Below are 20,819 nucleotides of genomic sequence, written 5' to 3' on the forward strand. Positions count from 1 at the left end.
AGAGATACATGAACTCCTACGTTTTCTGCAGCATTATTTACAACAGCCACAACATGGAAGCAGTCCAAGTGTGCATTGATAGATGAACAATTTTGTGCATGCACATACACACACAATGTAATATTACCCAGCCATAAAAAGGAAAGAGAACATGCCAGTTGCAAGAATATGAATGGACCTACAGAGTATTGTACTAAGTAAAATAAGTCAGTGAAAGACAAATACCATATGATTTAACTTATATGCAGAATCTATCAACAAAACAAAATAATGAAATAAACAAAAAACAGACTCTTAAATACAGAAAACAACCTTGGAGTTGCCAAAGGAGAGATGGGTGGGAGATTGAGCAAAAGAGATAAAGGGGATTAAAAGATACAAACTTCCAGTTATAAAGGAAAAAAGTCAGGGAAATGGAAAGTCCAGCATATGGAATATAATCAACAATATTATAATAGCACAATATTTTAATTGTATGGTGACTTAACATAGTGAGCACTGAGTAATTTATAGAATTGTCAAACCAATATGTTGTATACCTGAACTAATATAACATTGTATGTTAATGATACTTCATTAAAAATAAACAAAAAGATATAAATACACATTTGGCACATATATACCCCAAAACTGCTGGTAAAATGTCCTGAAAGAAGCAGACTTTTATTTCAATCTAGATATAAGCAGAAAGCATGTGACTAGGATGAACTAAGACTCTGCCCCTTTCCGTATTTATTAATACTTCCTGTACTTATGCTCCTGGAACTGTCCTTCAGAAGTAAAATATTCTTCAACTGCCTCTTTATTTGGTGCCCCCAATTGGTTTTTATGTTTTCTGTCAGTGGAAAGACAGTAGCTAGCAAAAGCTGTATCTTTCTTCTGTAAAATGGGTGAGGGATAATTTGAGAGAGGCAGTGAGTGAAGACAATGTGCAGCCAGTAGACAGCTCTCACATGTCAGTTTGTTTTTTCCCATGCCCTGGGAACCTCTAAGCCTTCCTCCTGCACCATGAAGAAAGGCATTCAGTCCTTTGAAGGCTGATGCCTTGCAGAAAGACTCAGGAAGGCCTCCCCATTTATTTCCTGGAGAATGGGAGTAAGAGCAAATAGATGAACAGAAAGTTAGGAGTGCAGTATGAGAAAAATAGGATGTGTCGAAATCCATAATAATATATTTTGAGGAACTGAGAACTGGAAAAGATCAAGCAGAATCAGCAATGCCATCCTGAAATCAAAACCGTTTGCTTTGCCAAAAGGAGGATTACCATCCGCCTCAACCTCACACCAATGTTAACAAATCTAAGAATGCCTAAATTTCTAAAAGTCAAGCACTATACCTATAAAGTACTCTCGTTATGAAGTGGATTATCTGTGTAGTAAAAGAAAAGAAAGTATATACTGATTATGTAATACTCTGATTACCTATCCGGTTTTGAGTCTTCATAGCCATAAGACCGTAAGCCATATTACCATCAATTAAGGGAAGCCATTAAAAGAATAATTCCTTGGCTTCCGGATTTTCAAAAGCTGAAGTCCTAATACAACTACACTCTTGGAAGGAAATTTCTAAGCCACTCTGATGCTCTTAAATAAGTACACTAGTGATTTTCTATCACCTTTGAGCTGAGACATGGGGAGCACCAAGGAGAAGAACAAAAGAAATGTCAACTTTGGAAAAGTTCCTCAAGAAATTATCTTTTACCTTATGTTTCCACCTTTGTCTGAGCTTCATGAGAAGAACAGTAAAGTCTCTGGATTCGTTTTGGTAGAATTCTATCTAGAGCGGAAGTAACTTATCCCGGTTTCATGGGTCTGCATAAGCATCAGGTTCTAGAGTTCCTTGTACATGAGTGTGTTTTTGGAGCAATAAAGTTACATATAACTCTCTTTTGTCTCTACATGTGAGATCATCCTACTTAGCTTCCCATAGAGACAAAGTAATACAGCACAACATTCAGATGTTCCCCATAGAGGACACAATGCTGCAGAGCGTAGCATCCAGGTTAGGATGCAGTACATCTTAAGGTGTGTGGATGCTCTATCCAAGCCTATATTGGAAATAATGTCTTCCAAATGCTAGAGGGATATAACTCTTGTTGAATAGAAATAAGGGAAATTAGGATGCTTCAAAAGATACCAAAAAAACCCAAATGACTCAGCCTTTCATAGGCTTTAATATAAGTCAGAAACTTACATGCAACTTTGGAAATAAAAGGAGAAAACAGTAACCCATAATGTGTTAAGAAACGAATGAATTACTTGATTTTATCAACAAATTGACTACTTCTAGTTTCACCACTAGGATAATAAGAGGTAGTGGAAGAAATTAATTAGAGTATTTTTAAGTTAAATATTTTTTTAATGTTTATTTATTATTGAGACAGAGAGAAACAGAGCATGAATAGGGGAGGAGCAGAGAGAGAGGGAGACCCAGAATCTGAAGCAGGCTCCAGGCTCTGAGCTATCAACACAGAACCCAATGTGGGGCTTGAACTCATGTAGTGCAAGATCATGACCTGAGCCGAAGTCAGACACTTAACTGACAGAGCCACCCAGGTGCCACTAAAGTTAAATATTTTGTATGACAATTGATATATCTTTGGAGCCACAGGTACACAAAATTAACACAGTATCTGCTACTCACTCTCCAAGTGGTGTTTAGTGTTTTCCCTGCATTTATTTTACCTTCAAAACAATCACACCACTTAGAAATTGTTAGTACAGCATTCCTATTTTAAAGGTAAATAAGGTTTAACGATTTGCCCAAAGTTAGTAAAGTAACTGGCAGTAGGAATTAAGCCAAAGTATACTCATAACAATCCTACTTCAAAAAACCATACCATATACTGGTGAGCAGAAGGAAGGATATGGGTACTAGTGAATTGGTATATATACTGAGCTGAATTGAAGATTTTGTGTCCACTTCCTACCTCATGGGACCTCAACCTCTAGTTTAGGAATTCTAAGCCTTGGCACTATCAAAATTTTGAGCCACATAATTATTTGTTGTTATGAGATGTCCTATGCATCTTAGGATGCTTAGGGGCATCCCTGGTTTTTACCCACTAGATGCCAAGAGAGCCTCCACCCTCTGTTGTGACAATCAAAAATGTTTCCAGACATTATCATATGACCCCTGGAGGGCAAAATGGCACCTAGCTAAAAACCACTGATTGACATTTAAAGTGGCTGAGGGACACTAAATGACTTTTGCTAGCTGTCTTGATTCTAGTTTTGGGAGTTCTTATGAACTTATAATTGATACTGAAAACTTGAATCTAAGTAATTAGAAGAATTGAAGACACTTGTACAATTCATGGAAAGAAACTGCATCATAAGACATGTGTTCAAGTTTTATTACTCAACCATTCTTTAATTGAGTTGCTTTATTGCTCAGCTAAAAATTTTTAAACAGGTCAATTGCCCTATCTATGCACAGTCTCTTTTTTCTAAAATATAGATCATAACATACACTTTATATAATGTGATTAGATAAGTAAAATGAAACAATAAAAACAAAACTTGTTTAACTGTAAAACTAGAAGAGTAAAACTGTGTTTACCTTGACCATAATCAGAAGGGGGAGAAAAATCAAGGAACAATGGAACTATGAAAGAGATGTTTGATCATGCCCTTAAGTTGTAAGTTCCTTTATTTCTACCACATGAACATCCCTTTCAGGTAGTTTTGATTTTCCATGTATGTGGAAATATATGTGATTAAGGGAGACACTGATAATTTCAAACAAGATAGAGTGCTAAGGAAAGATATTAAGAGCAATCATAAAATTATTAAACTGTCTTTCAAAGTGATGAAAATATGCTGTTATTTTTAATGAACTACTACAAGAAAGAATGCTCAGAACAGGAACTAAAATCATTCATAGACTAAACACTATTTACTAAATCAAATATGTTGCAAAGTGATACAATATTTACCATGACATATATCCAGGCCTCTAGGCATTGTTATCTGTCTTTAGGAAATAGGAAGATCATATGTCTTTAAAGATCAATGCTTAGGTTGTTAATTATATAAAATGAATATATATATAATTAATATATAAAATCAATTATTGTATATTGATTTTATATAATCATAGTTGAATTTATATAATTGTACAATGCCCTAAAAAGTGAGACAAAAATTTGGAGTCACATATTGATGTTGGGGAGAAGCAAATTTAAGACCAATGAAGAGAGATTAGTATACCATAAAGATCATTAACTTCAGAAATGACATGCTCATAAACAAACAAAAATATTCTAGAAAGCTTTAGATTGATTCAATGGGTAAGTCACGATATACAACCTTTAGATGATGAAATACAGTGAAAGAGAAAAAATAAGTAAAAACATTATGCCTTCAATTTTACCAGGGCTGTATTATTTGCTATTAGTCCTATACTGATAATATTCAACTTTTCCTATATATAACATATTAGCTATGAAGGTAATATTTTATTGGTATAGATAAATCATTCTGTCAACTCTCTAATATCTTAAAATAGCAAAGTTTAAGGACATAGATTTCATGGAACTTGCAACCAGTTCTTGGTACAAAAACAATAAAGAGGGGTTTTTTTTAATCAGTCAGCCGAGAAGCCACACTAGTGTAGCAACACAAATATTAATATAATTAATCAATACTAATAACTCATACATCTGGCTTATAGGGTTAGAAAGAAAATTACGATTATCTGTTTTGACAATGATCTGATTAGAGAGAACCCAGGGTATAATAATTTTGCTAAAAGTATCTCTTTCAACTGAGATGACCTTTAAGTAATACTGGCCTGTTATATTTCCAGCTGAATACATGTGATGATTTTTATAAATTTTTGATCAAATAAGATGTTTAGGATAGTTAAAGAAATCAGGAATATCAATGGTGCCTTTGAACGTGAAAAGTCAAGCTTATCGCATATGCTTGCTCTTCTGAGCAGACAAGCATGAGAAATTTGGGACCACTTTGTTTTTCACTATAGCTTCATATCATACAGAGAACCACCCCTTTAATGAACTCTATTTGTGGATTCATGCAAGAAAACAAGGTAATTGTATTATCTCAACCCCAATGACTTTTCAAGCCATGGTGTTAGAGCTATTACACTCAATATTTGAGAAGAAATATATGAAAAAATAACCAAGTTGCTTTGAGGAAATTGGGACATAACCTTTTCGTATAAAAGAGTGAAAACTCACTGAATTGGAAAAAAGTATACTTCTGGCAGGGACATTTAACTCACTAGATAAATGTAAAACATTAACATTGCTCTTGTAAAGTTATCAAAGTGATTAAAAAGAACATTAAAAAGTACATTCCAAAAATTAATTGAATCATGTTTGATAGAAAACGTAAGCCCAGAATATTTAATGAATATCTACTTTAGATTTTTTTTGTTTCTATGGACCATTTAATATTATCTCAATACGCTTTTAAATATTTTTCTTCCCTGAAAAGTAAAATGTATTAGCACATATTTACTGAGCAATTATAATATACCGTTTTTCTTTTAATTTCTTCCAAATAAGAGTGAAGGAAAAACTATGTTGGAATTACTTTTTAAAATTATAAATAATTCACAGTATGCCTATAATTACAGCTATGCTATATGCTTAGCAAGATTATTACAAAGTTGTATGGAGTTTTAAACTCTTGTAACTGATATCACAATCATTGTATTAATTACATCTATTATTGAATTTCTTTAAATTCAGCAAAGCTAGATCATAAAGTTATAATGAACATATTCCTATTTCTGAAACTGTGAAATGTTGACACAGTGTATCTATAACATATAGAAAGTATATTACCAAACAACAAAGTAAACAAAATTTATGTGTTTCAGTAAAGTGAAATATTGTTATAGCACTGAATAAAAATGGTGAAAATGATCTTGACACAGAATGCAAAATAGATAAATGAATAGAGTAATAATGTAAATTTAAAACTCAGTATTTAAAAAAAATGATTACTGAGTGGGAATGGTAGAAAAAAATATACCATGGAACCTAAAAGCTACTTTTTCTTTCTTGATGATAATTAACAAATATATACATGAAAGAATTCTTCTCAAAAACTAAAGGTTGTTATTAGCACAGGTATAAACAAAGACATATCAAACTGCGAATCCTTCAAATAGAAATGCTTCTTCATTCTAGGAAGCATGGAATATTTTACAAAAGCTGGTTCCATTTACAAGAAGGATACAGTCTGAAAAGTTTCTGAAAAGCATAAAACATATAGGCCCTGTCATGTGCACAAAATGCCACAGAATTAGAACTTAATAATGAAAATAAACCATCAGATCCTTCCAAGAAGTTCAGGGATAGTCCTGGAAGTTATTTAAGCAGAATAGCTCCAAGTGCACTTGTAGGCTCTTTACAATGTAAGAAGATAAAGTGGTGGTAAGGTCATAATATTCAGACTCAGGCTAAAGTGGTATGAAGCTAATGAAGTTATTTGACCCTTTTAAGCGTAAGATGCTGAACCTATAAAAAGGTCAGTAAAATCAGGATCAAACTCAGAGTGCTGAAAAAAATTAGGGATAATTCACCACTTAAAGCTCCTAGCAGTCTTGTATTAAAAGAGTTATAATGCTACACTTGTATTTGTATTCTTTCTCCCCTTCTCCTCCCTCTCTCCCTCTTCCTCTTCTTCCTCCTTCTACTATATTTGCACGTTACAGAATAAAACCAAATAAAGCCAAATATGAACATAATCATAGCTTCATTTATTATTCTGTTGTCTAAGAAGAAAATCTAAAAATCTTCATTTGATTCAGAAGCTTAGGGGAAAAAGTAACCATCCATATGAAATTAGTAAAAAGAAAAATAAATTAGTAAAAAAAAAAATGAAAAGACATATTACTCTAAGGATTCTAAGGATTTCTGTTTTCCCAAATTAATCTTAAATTCATTGCAACAGCAATCAGAATCCTAACAGTATAACATTGGATGTTAACAGTATTGGTTTGTGGAGAAAGATATGGGCTTTCTTAAAATAGTAAAAGTAATAATGATAATGACAATAGTGACACTACTACACCACATGCTATCTGAAGGCCAGTGGTATGCTATTTTGTATGCATTGTCTCATTTCATGATCAGAACAAAACTATATGGAAGTCAGTATCATTATTTCCTTTTACCAATAAAGCAACTGAAACAGGGAAACCTTGAGTATTATTTTGAATGTCACAGCTAGTAGAAAACAAACAAAGCTGGCAAGTCCCAGAGACTGTGCTCCTAAAAATTACACTGTATACCTAAATATAAAAAAGGATACCTTTCCTATCAAAAAGTTATTCTGCAGTAGCATAATTATAGTGATGTGGCACTGGCAAAGGCGAGAAGGAGGAGATTAAATATTCTATAAACAAGCCTGAGAATGTATTACAACTCATGTATGAGAAACAGCACCGCATGGGAGGGCAAAGTCTAATGGGACCAAAATCAAGAATAAATTTATCTTCCTGAGTTTACCAAGGTATTAAATATTTGCTATGAAAATAATTTATTTGGGACATTGATTGCTTGAAATGTTAATGTCAAAGAATCTAAAACTTAGTCCCTGTCTTTAAGTTTTTAAATCAGTACCCATTCAGCAGCTACCAATTAATTAACTGATACTGAATGAATCCCTTCAAAAGCAGTGCAAATATAATTTCCTTCTAATGAATATGCTGTCTTTTTATTACATATTATTCTCAAAACACCAAACTTAGAAAAAAATCTTTTAGATTAGTAGAGTTTCAATGCCCTAGAAAAATTTAGATAAGTTTTCCTTACTTAGTCACACAGATCTGAATTTGTAGGAAGGAGTGTGATATTTTAATGAAACAGTCTGATTGACCATTTCATATTTAACTTGAGGTGCTCTCCCAAACTCACGGAGAGGTCTTGTCATTACACAATTGTTCACACTGGAGCCACTCACATTACTTGCTCTTACAAAACCATTGTCACAATGAATGAAACCTGCTAAAATAATCTGCCTAAAGACCTTGACTTTGTTAACAAATTTTTATACTTTAAAACATGAGTGTAAAGTCTATTTATATCTAAATAATTCTATCTCACCTTGAACTGAAAAGGATCTGGAATAATTTTTTTACACCAAGTCCTTAGAATTGAAAAGGTTAATCTTTATTAATGGTCTACTAGAATAAATGCTCAGGAGAGCAAGGACTGAGAATTTTTAAATGATTATTACATTTTCATTAAACCCAATGGCTTGACCAATAACTTGCTCCATGCTCAAAAAATAGTTGCTGAATAAATGAACGACACAAGTAGTTAGTATGTATTGGGTACTTACTATTTCCCAGGTTTCATGCTAAGTACCAGTCTCAGGTGATTCTCACAATCACCTAATTAGTAAACATGTTTGCTCTTCTACCTTTACAAATGAGGCTTAAATGTCAGATTTCTTACTAGGTATTTTATTTTGGGCAAGTCAGTGAATCTCTCCCTCAAAGCCTCTTTCCTCACCTGTAAAATGAAGATAATAAGCTTATCTGGCTTGAGTTGTTAGAAATAATGACTAAAAATAAACAATTTTCACAGTGCTAGACACATAGTTGATAGTATGTAATCACTAAATATATATCATAAGGCGTCGAGGTAATTTGTTTTCACATCCCCTAATGACAGTTAACTAAGTGAAAGCTGAACATAGTTTTCCTGGCTTGAGTAAGTATAAGCATGTTTATTTCTGGGTCCTTAGCTAGGCAACTGTAAGTGCTCAATGTCTTAGTGTACCATTTGAGGACTATTTGAGGTAGGGATATGAGTCCTTACTATGTGTAGAAGTTTTTTTTTTTTCTATTAAAAACAAGAAAGTATCACCAACAAAATTTCAGAATAGAAAGTTACCAGCTTGGAAAAACAAAACAGAATAAGACAACACGCAGACAAAACAGACACAGTTGTGAAATGTTATCTTCAGAAATTCGCACTATCAACATTCCCAATATCCAAGAGAGCAATGACAAGGCAAACATGAGCATAAAAGACCGTGGGTTAAAATCAGATAAAAAGAACACGGCATTACATGTGAAGAGGTTTTAGAAATAACATGACTATAGCTTCTTGGCCTTTTGGCTAAGATCAAGTGTAGAAATAACATGACCAATTTATTTCACATACATTTTCCTTTTATCAATGCAAATATCATTTCTGAAGAATCAAAAATCTTTATTTGAATAAGCAAAATATACAAGTCTGACAAGCAAGCATCATGTTGTATTATCATTTTCTCAGTAAGTATACAAGATAATAGTCTTATAATTGTTAGCATTTCAGCTTCCTAAGACTCAGCAAAAGGTCACGTATTTGGATGGAAGCAAGAAGTTTTACAATAGAACGCAAAACTGTTCATCTTCCAAATCCAAAATTTATGAAGTATACCACCTACCGATTATCATGGTGATTACATTAGTACTTTCTATAAAACTTCCCTCAAAGCTGCAAGTGTGTCCAACTCTTCTGTTAGCAACACTGCCTGCAGACATTAAAATGTCTGAGTATGTGTTAAGGTACTATAAACTCTGCTATCAAGTATACATTGTAATGAGAGCAAACATTTGTTGATAATATCTGTGTTCCAGGCCCTGTGAGAAACTCCTAGAATTTTTTATGGTAAGCAGCAAAAGACACTTCCTCTCACATTGCATTTGGCACTCAATACTATGTGAACTCACTATTTCAAGGTGTGTTTTAGGTAGATTTAGCCAAGTCAAGGAGGTCAAAGAAGATATTCCTGAAGAAGTGATATCTGGGTGGAGGTCTGTTAGAGCCAAAAGGTTTTAACTTTACAGAGAGGGTAAGGGGGTTCATTCTTGGTGTTCATGTAATAGCGACTCAGTCTTGCGGTCATTGTGAGGACTGAGTTATATAACACATGTATACTGCTTTGGTCAGTTCCTTGAACACAGCAAGGGCTTATTCAGTATATGTTAGCTACTTGTATGCTGCTCCTCCTCCTCCTCCTCCTCTTCTGCTTATCATCATCATCATCAGAAATACATACTCAATATCCCTGTCCCATGAGATGGTGTCTAACAAAAGGGTTTCAAAGATAGGCAGTGTGGCTCCAATGGGAAGAAAAACAGAAAACTTGTATAAGATATAACATGTGGCGAAAGTGTCGTAGAACAGAGTTTACTGTCTCCTAAGCATCAATAAAGCACATTTAGAGATAACCTTAGCATGCTCAGAATATCAACGTATATTCTTATATATCCAAAGTGTCATTCAGCATGAGTATAGTACATTTGTGGTCTTAGTTTTAAAATTTATAAAACTGATTTTATAAACCATCTCCATTCCTCATTTCCTGGTTCTACTACTACAAGCTGTAGAACTCAGGCATCTAATCTAATCTCAATTTCTTCAGATGTAACCAGTGACAAAATTTGAACTTATCCCATGGACTATTATGGGAATCAAATGAAATAAAACATGCGTATTATTCAAAACAGTGTCTGGTATGGGGTAACTGGGTAGCTCATTCAGTTAAGGTCATGATATCACAGTTTGTGGGAATGAGCCCTGCACTGGGCTCTGTGCTGACAGCTCAGAACTTGGAGCCTGCTTCTGTCTGTCTCTCTCTCTCTCTCTTCCCCTCCCCACTCCTGCTTTCTCTCTCTCTTTCTCAAAAATACAAAAACATTAAAAAAGTGTCTGTTAAGCACTCAGTAAAAAAATGATTTCTATCAATAGTATTACTATTAATTTTACTTTGCCAATGAGATGTTGTTATCACCAAGCAAAAATTATATGGCATGTTCTGAATTCCTCTGGGACTGATATGCAGCCTAATGTAAGCACTTTCAAAACAGCATCATCATCTTAGAACATTTAGAGGCAGTGTGTGATAATCTAATTGTTTATTTAAATAAATAAAATGTTATGTTTCCTCCATATCACGGTTTTTCAATCTTAGCATTACCGATATATATATATATATATAATCAGATGCTGTCTTGGTCAGGTGGTATAATTCTTTCCCTTTGGGAGGCTACATTGTAGGTTATTTAACAGCATCTCCGGTCTCCCCCTCATAGATACTAGTTGTGCTCTCTCGATTGCAACAATGTCTACAGACATTGTCAAACAGCTTCTGCCAGATTGCCAAAAACCACCCCTGGTTAAGAATGCTACAACTGACCTGCAGTGACAACAGTATTAGCTGATCACCTTCAGCAACAACTTCTGTATCTTATATTGAAAAAAAGAGAATAAGACATTTAGGTTACTCCAAATAACTCAGTATCATTAGCAAACTGTACTAATTCGTCCTTTGTGGGGCCTAATTTGGTCTCCTTACAATGTAAACTCATATCTTTTTTGCTTGCTTCGTTACGATTAACTTCAGCCACACTGTTTTTCCTCTTTCATTTTATTGATGTAAAAAAGAGTCTGAATTTGGACTTTAGCCACAAGACAGCACTTTCAATATGGAGACTGTAAAATCACAATGCCCTTCTTACATGAACTTTTCCAATAAGTAAAATTCTTGTCTGTAAAAAGTACTCTAGCGAACTCTATAACCTGTATTTGGCAAAAAGTACCGCCTCCCTCTACTAGTATAACAAAGCAATGGGAATAATAACTCAGGCTTTCAGGATTCACAAAGACACCCAAATTTATAAAAATATATTTGAGAATAAGCTTGAAATTTCTTTGATGAAGGAAACATTTGTTATTTGAGAGTTTTCAGTTTCCAAAGTATGAATAAAACTAGTATAAAACAAAGCTGAAGGGTCCATAATCTTGTGATCCAAAAAAAAAAAAAATATATATATATATATATCCTGATAGATATATTTGTATCTGTATCTAAATATAAATATGAATAAAAATTGGTATGTGCAATTGTGTCTGCAAACACAAGGTAAATGCAGAAAAGTGCACCCAGCTCAACATAGCCAGGTGGAAAACACATGTCAAACATCTACCAGCTATCTTAATGTATTGTGCTCGTCCACACCTAGTATCCAATTTCAGTAACTCCCTTTTTATCACTGTATGATAATCCATAAATGCTCAATCATTCAAAAGCCCCATTAGCAAATTTCAGGTATTTTCAAGTTCACCTGCCATATTTATTGTGGTATTTGTGTATTTCTTAACCATTCAATACGTAACATTAGTGTTACACTTTTTATTAGGTTCCTATGATTTTTTTTCAATATGTCACTGACAAAGTTTTTTTTTAATGTTTTATTTATTTTTGCGAGAGAGAGAGAGAGAGCATGAGTAGGGGAAGGTCAGAGAGAGAGGGAGACACAGAATCTCAGGACAGGCTCCAGGCTCTGAGCTAGATCTCAGCACAGAGCCTGATGCAGGGCTCGAACCCATGAACCATGAGATCATGACCTGAGCCAAAGCTGGACGCTCAACTGACTAAGCCATGCAGGTGCTCCACTGACAAAGCTTTTGAGTGTTGTTCTCCTAACTCCATTTTTCCACAAGCCCTGTGTATTTCTTTGCACAATTTTGCATATTCTAGTGGTTTTTAGGTACACAGAAGTCATAGTATAACAGACATAGTTTAATAATGTGACATGCTCTGACCATAGTTTAATAATGTCAATAGTCCTCCCGTTGTTGGGTTTAGCTCATTCCATACACAACTTTTGGCAACTCATATTGAATGTGGGAATTTTAGCATTGTGTTAGAACAATTCATTTCTCAAACACTTTCTTTCTTATGTAAGAAGAAGAGGCATTATTTATTTAAAGAGCAGACTAAATGAGTGAAACACACCTGAAACAGGAGAAAGGTGCAAAAGAGAGAAAACAAATTATGAAAATGTTGCCTTTCCTTAATCATTCTATAATTAATTTCTCATCCACTCTCAAGGGACTAGAAAGTAGGACATGTGGCTATTACACAGAAGGTGGCATTAGCTCTTCTGTCACTCTCAGTAAAGTTTGCATAAGAATCAGCTGCTGGAATGTGGGTAGCTCAGCGCGCTCTGACCTCCTGTCCTGCACTATGGTTCAACTACAGGCGCCCCCAACTGATTAGGAAGCACTGAGCATATCTGGCTTCTGGCAGAGGCCAGCCCCTTATTTCAATGATGAAATTATTACTCAGGATCCACACAATACCTTCCCTAGCCTCATCTTTAAGTTACTCATTGGCCTACAATGAAAATAACTAACTTCCTAGGAGGAAATAGTTTATAATTTTGCATCTCTACCATCCTAATTTTGTTATCAAGAAAAGCAATTTTTTAATGTTTGTTTATTTTTGAAAGAGAGAGGGAGAGAGACAGAGTGTGATCAGGGGAGGGGCAGACACATTCTGAAGCAGGCTCCAGGCTCTGAGCTGTCAGCACAGAGCCCAGTGTAGGCCTTGAACTCAACAACTGTGAGATCGTGACCTGAGCTGAAGTTGGACACTTAACCAACTGAGCCACCCAGGCATCCCAGCAATTTTTTTTCAAGTAACTTTGTTCATCTCTGCAGCTTGACTTTTTCCCCCCATTTTTTGGAGAGAGAGAGAGAGAGAGAGAGAGAGAGAGAGAGAGAGAGAGAGAATGAGCAGAGGATAGAGAGCAGAGAGAGAGAGAGAGAGAGAGAGAGAGAGAGAGAGAGAGATCTTAAGTAGGCTCCATGCCCAATGTGGAGTCTGATGTGGGTTTGATCCCATGACCTGAGCTGAAACCAACAGTCAGACACTCAACAGACTGAGGCACCCAGACTCCTATGCAGCTTAAATATTAGAGTTACCATTCCCTGATATTTTCTAGTGGGAAAAAAAATGGAAAAGTGTCGATGCCCATATATGTGATTCTTATTCTCACTTCCCTCTTTAGGTCCTTCTTTTCTCCATAGAACAAATGGGAGTAAAATATCTTCTTAAAGATATATATATACATATCATGATCAATTGGATATATTACTACTAACTGCACTTCCTTATAATAACAATAGAAAAACATGGGGCTTGGGGTACCTGACGGCTCAGTTTATTAAAAATCCACTCTTGATTTTGGCCCAGGTCATGATCTCAGGGTTCATGAGATCGAGCCTCATGTCAGGCCCTATGTTCTGATAGCACAGAGCCTGCTTGGGATTCTCTCTCTTGTTCTCTCTCTGTCCTGGCCCCACTTTTGCCAGCTCCCATTCCTACCTTCCAATGTGGTACTCTTTAGCCTTTCTGTTCATCCATTCCCTTGGATTTAGATGGCTGGGAAAGTATAGCTGATACCTTGAGTTAACCTCCTCCACAAAACCAACCCACACCCTCAAAAATGGTCACTTACCTCTCTTCCCAGTTCCATGTTACTAAAAGAATAAACTTAGGACATGGTCATCTCTGAATCTCCACAAACATAACTGACCCCATGTGTTGTAAAATTAGAACTAAAAGATCAAGGATACTTACATAAGCCTAAGTCTAAATGGCCTGCTCTACTCAGCCTTTTCTAGAGCTATGCATCTTAGACAAGGCTGGTCAAGGGTTTCTCTGACTTCCTTCCACTCTATGCCACGGTGTGTGTATGTGTCTAGTCAGGAACCCAAAGGAAAAGAGGCATGAGAACAGGAGGTCATTCATGCCTACAAGTCTGAGTCTCCTTTAATAAGATTAAAATCATATCCTTAATAATTAGCAAGAGTTTTAATCCTTATTATGTCAAACTTTCCATTTTCCACCATTATGAAATATATTAGCTTTTAGTCATATATTTGTACTACAGCATTATAAAAATTATTTAAATACTTTTGGGGGATGGAAGTATAAGGAAGAATAAGCAGGAAGAATCTGAAATGTGTAATTCACTTTTCAATTGGCACTCACAAATAGCTTCATTTCACTTTCTAATTTTCTTAAGGATTCTGAGGAAATAAATTTGATATAATAGCACTAAGAAGAGATTGACACAGGTCCCATGCCATGTAACTAAAGTGCTAGCAGTTAATTCAAAATTCTTTAAATGAGGTCCTGCACAAAACTAATCACACATGTGATACTTTCCTGACACTTAATAACTTAGAATCAATTCAAGAAGCCTTAGTCAAGAAACCTCTTTACCTGGTTAGATTTCATTTTGCAGTGCTTTGCATGAAATCTGCTCTTTAAGAAGCTGTCAACATCGCCTTTGCAATTTTAGCCTTCTCTCTAGGTGGAGTTCCCTCAACACACTTTACTGCCTTCTGAACTTATTGATTTATAAGTCTAATATTGAGATTGATAAAAATGTTATTTTCAAGAAAATACATGTGGAATCAAGCAAATGGCAAAACTATGATTAGACTAAGTTGAACACACAAATAAAATGAAGAGTACATCTTAATAGGCTAGAATAGCCACATTCAGTCCAAGAAATACTCATTTATGGCAGTGGTTCTTCAATTTCAATGGGTATAAAAGTTACCTGATATATTTGTTTAAAATATAAAGAATTCAGAGCCCTTCCTCCAGAGATTTTTTGTTAATTAGGTTTGGTATAGAGCCAAATTCCCAGTGATTTCAATGCAGCTGGCTTACTGACCCCTTTGCGGGCAGGGTCGGCAATGTTTTGAGAGACAGTTGCATTTAACTGAACCGAACACTGAGACGGTAGCAAGAAAATGAGTAGTCTGTGCAATTGAGTGTTTTATAAATGGAAAGAAGACGTTGATGTACTTAAACTAATAAACTAATAAAGCTGGCAATGATCCATATGGTCAAACACTAGAGAGGAGGGAGACCTGAACTCTGCAGCAGAGGCTTGAAGTTAAAGACAGGAACTGAGCACTGCAATTCCTGCTAAGAAATAACTAGGAACAGACAGAAGTACGGGTGGTACAGAAACAGGGAAGAAGCAACATATACAAAGACCCCAAAGCAAGAGACCTTCTCAAATTCAGAAATTCCAAATAGTTTTCTGAGCCCAGGAAGGAGGCTGCACGTGGGAGAATGAGGTAGCAGATGTAGCTCTGGGATCAAGTAGTATCCACCATGAGTGTCCCTGTCTCTCTGTCTGTACCATGATCTAAGATTTGTCCTAAACCCACTAAAAACATTTTGTAAATTGCTGTGCTGGGGAAAGCAATCACATTTGATTGGAACAAGGAGATACCACAGGGAGGAAATATATATATATATTGAGAGAGAGAGAGAGAGAGAGAGAGAGAGAAGGGGGGGAGAGAGAGAGAGGATCTCTTGCTATAATGCAGGCAAGTGACAATTAGATTAGAAAGGTTCTCAGAAGATAGAGTTGACAGCATTTGTGAATGGCTGGAGTGGAGGAGGGGTCTGAGACTTCAGGCGTAGGGAGGAATATTCCCATCAAGTTGAAACCATCCACAATGAGGCATAAAATGCTAGATATCCTGATTTTTAAGTGAAGAACTTAAAATTTTTAAATGTTGACAACTAACTCAAAGCATTTTAAAACATTATAACCAACCAGATAAAACATAGCTGTCAAGCTAATACTCTGCAATATGCGCTCTCTGATTCGGTTGGAGGAAAAAAACAAAACAAAACAAAACAGGCCCTGAGTGATAAAGCAAACTGTTTGAAATTATGCAGCTAATTAGTGGCAGAGCTAAGACAAGAATGCCAATTTCCTTTCTTTTCTACTAATGATAGTAACACTTTGAAAAAATTAATTTGAAAATATTTGTATGTGTAGAAATTGCATGCTGTTCTATGCTCACTGTTGGGTTATTGATTTGGGAAGAGGAAAAGTAGTTGTGTTGAAGAGATGGAAATAGCACGGTCTCTGCAGGTACATCAAATGTTGATTCAATGTCATAGTGAGTTTTGCAGGGAAAGGGGACTAAAATTAATGTATTGCATATTTAGAAGTTCAATGTTTTTTGTTTGTTTTGTCAGCAACTTTGTGCTTTGGGAATCCTGGCTAACATAATAATGTAAAAATAGAGTTAAATATCATGTGTTCAAATTCCTTTGGTTGGTTGTGCTATTTTGTTTGTTTTAAGTAAATGGTCATCCACAGGGTTAATATTAAATCAGTTGAAATTAGCATTCTAATTTTTTCTGAATCTAATAAGTGAGTCATGTCTAAATGGAACCTTATGACAAATACGAAGAATCATGCCAGGATTGTTAGAGGACATTCTTGGAAAAAATTAAAGTTACTTTATCCTAATTTGTCAAAAATTTATAACATATTTCAATCCCAGAAATAATGTCATTAAAATGAGCTGTTTTCTCATGGGCTAAAAAAAAAAAAAAAAGCCTATAGGGATGTCTGGATGGCTCAGTCAACTAAGCATCTGACTCTCGATTTTGGCTCAGGCCACGGTCTCATGGTCATGAGTTTGAGTCCTGTGTTGGCCTCCATGCTGACAGTGTGGAGCCTGCTTGAGATTCTCTCTCTCCCTCTCTCTCTGGTCCTCCTCTGCTTGGTCTCTCTCTCTCCCTCTCTTAAAGTAAATAGTTTTTTTAAAAGCCTATGAGTATCCAATTACTAATATAATAATTAGAATTTTAATTAATACTAACATATTGCTAATACATTACTAGTACAGTTATGTGTTCTACCTGAATTAACCTACCCCTGCTAATAATCTAAAAAAAGAGCAAGACATAAATAAAAGATCTATGGTAAATGAAGAAAGAAAGATCAGAAATAAGCAATCTGTTGGTACCTCATTTGCTCCTCTATAGAGCACCCTGAAAACATATGAATAATTTAAGAGACAGGAAGTGAGGTAAAAACCTTTAGATACTACATATCCTTTAGGGACAGGAAAAGAAGCTACAAGGGTAGATGTGGAAAGGGAAGATTTGCACAGAATTCAAATCTCTTCTCGATTAGCATAGAATTAGCCCTGTTTGCATTCATGGCCTCTAAAGGACTCCAACAAAAGTAGTCACCTAAAATCAAGAGTTGTTAAAACTGTAGGTTCTGGCATTTAGTAAGGAGTCATAGATATATTACATTTCTCTATATCTTTTTCTTAAATGTAATTATACTATATAATTATCTAAAATTTGCATATGTTGTATGCAAGTAATAATAAAGCAAAACAAAAATACAAGCTACCCAGGTTAAAAACTTAAGCATCGCCAGTACCTTTAGAGACACTCTGTTACTAATTTCTGCTCATATCTTCTCTTTATTTCCTAAGATAGCACTACACTTATTCTTGTATAAGACCTTATTTTAGTTCTAACCCTAATATTGTGATGTATTACAAAATAACATATCATTATATTAATTGATTATAATATGATTTTATTATTTATTTTATAACATAAGAACTAAGTTTTCCCTGCTTTTAAACTTCATATAAGTTGAATCATACTATATACAGTGTGTGTTTGTGTTTGTGTGTGTGTGTGTGTATGTGTGTGTGATGTCTTTCACTTAATATTAGGCTTTTGAGATTCTTTCATTTTGGTGTATGTAGCTATAATTTCTACTTCTCTATAGTATTCTATGGTATAAAGAAAAATCTAGTTTCAGTTCTCTTCTAAATGGATGTTTGTGTCATTTCCAGTTTGGGCTACTATGAACAATATTACTATAAATACTTATGTGAGCATGAACAAGAGTATGTTGGAGTAATTCTAGGAGTGAAAATAGCCAGCTGCATAGTGATCTCTTTGGTAACATCTTACTTTTTTACATGGATGCTCTTTGCCGAGAATCGAAAGAGTATATTATTTTTGAGTGTACGTAACAAAGTTAAGGACGTATTTTTTATTTTTAATACATGTTTTCAAATTTGATCATATCAGGAGGCAATGATCCTCACATAATACTCATGCAAAGTGGCAAGTTCAAGTCATTTTAATATATTTGCAAGTGACATTGGAATATTTGAAATTTGATGATCTTGAATATAGATAAATTTAAAAAGTATTTGATAATTCCTTCCAATTGTCTGACATACATTATGAGTCCTAACATAAGGAAGAGGATTCCTAATATAAGGAAGCATCTCAAACAATAAATTATTTTTTAAGTTTATATATCATTTTATCACTGCCTATAAATTTTAGGTTAATAAGTGATCTAAAATCTTATGGAATCTCTCCACTTCAACCAACATGAATATATATTAATATAATCTTTTATTGTACATTAATATATCCCCAAAGTATGTAAATCCAGAGAAGTTTTGTGGCACAGGGTCATTGGCAATAGGTTTTAGAATCTGACAGGCCTCAGTTAAATGGTTGGATGTTTAATGTATTAATCACAATCTCTGCATGTCAGTTATTTCATGTATTAAATAACCATAATAATACCAGAGTTGCAGTAGGTCCTAAATTAGATAATTTATAGGGGGTTGATATTTGTCATTTTGGTTTCTTGTTTGTTTGCCTTTTCAGAATTTTAAACTGGCACCCTTTAATTAGGAAATATCCTACCTCATGAGGCAACGCACGCCGGCATCTATAGAAGCTCAAAATGCCAGGCTCACTTCCCAACCCCCCTTATTACTAGAATACAATCATGTGGCCTAGACTCTGCCAGTTATATGTGCCCTTCACAGACCCTGACTCAAAGCCACTGATATAAAGCAGCAGGGACTACACAAAATCCATTGTGGAGAGAGATTGCCACCAGCAGCAGTGACATCTAATTCCCAGAAGCAGCAGTTCCATGGTCCAGTGAGCTGTGTTGCTGGGACCAGTGTTGCCAACGGCAGCTTTTAGTGCCCAGTGTGACCACAGTGTAACTTCACTGGATCGTTTCATTTGGCATACATTTGGACAGTAGGACTGGCCATGTCACCTCAGATCCTGTTCTCAAGCTCCACTGTTAATGAATTCTGTGCAAACTCAAATCACCAGTTACTATTGCTTTGGGTAATCAACTTTGGCTGATACGGTATGTTAAATACTTAAGCAGCAGCAGGGCTATAGTAATGATGAATATTACATCTGAGAGGTCAGGAAGGATGTTTGACTTGTTCAATGTTAACATTTTCAGCACCTAGGTCAGGTTAGCAGATAGTAGACACTAAATAAATATTTATTGGATGAACACTTGCTATTATTATCTCAGAAATAATTGTTAGACAAAAATGTAGTCAATACATTTTATTAATGTATAATTAAAGATTAAAAGTATTATTTAAAAAATCTAATAAAAGATTTTGATGACACTGCTTGGTAGCTTCATATTTGCTTTAGGGAGATATTATTCAACAGTTTGGGAGCTATGTAATATTAAGTATCACTATCCTCTGCCAGCAACCTCACATATGCACAGACGTGCATGTGGGCACCCATATGTACACACATACACACCTCATCAGGTACAAAATTACAGGGTAAATAAAGAAATTATCTTGTTTCATTCTCAAAAAACATACTTCCCAAAGTCTATCAGTATACAGCATATATCTAAATTTTAACTTAGACAAATTATATATAAGACATATATCTTTGATTCTGTTTTTAACTATGTATTTTTGGTAATAAAGCTAAATTTAAAAAATCAAATTAAGCTAAATATAGATGATATGCCAAGTTTATCTATTCCTCACCTACGTGCCAATAATCATCAATGTAACTGAACTACACCTTAAGAAATAAAAAAAAAGAAAGAGATATTTCTATGCAAGCAGAAATCAGCTTTTCCCAGGAGTCTCTATTCTTGCCTCTTTCCACCTTTTATAATGCAGAGTTGAAACAATACCTAAGAATTTGATCTCCTTTTTCCCAAAACAACTACATCTGGTCCCATTCTAAAGGCTTGCTATTTTTATCTCCCTGACATTCTAGCTAAAGCACTTATCACCTTATATCTAAATGATTATATATTCCAACTTTAATTCCCATGTAAAATGGTGATAATTATTCCCAATCCCTGCTAGTCCAATATAC

General features: G+C 34.8%; 1 protein-coding gene and 1 pseudogene across 2 annotated transcripts in view; one reads left to right on the forward strand and one right to left on the reverse strand.

The window, feature by feature from the left end:
* LRRTM4 (leucine rich repeat transmembrane neuronal 4) overlaps positions 1 to 20,819 on the reverse strand; it is a 672,677-nt gene that overhangs the window by 586,826 nt on the left and 65,032 nt on the right. The gene's annotated exons all lie outside the window — the stretch shown is intronic.
* On the forward strand, positions 9,087 to 9,181 carry LOC115290866 (annotated as a pseudogene).

This window comes from Suricata suricatta, chromosome 4, assembly GCF_006229205.1.
Source record: "Suricata suricatta isolate VVHF042 chromosome 4, meerkat_22Aug2017_6uvM2_HiC, whole genome shotgun sequence".
In the NCBI taxonomy this organism is placed as follows: Eukaryota; Metazoa; Chordata; class Mammalia; order Carnivora; family Herpestidae; genus Suricata; species Suricata suricatta.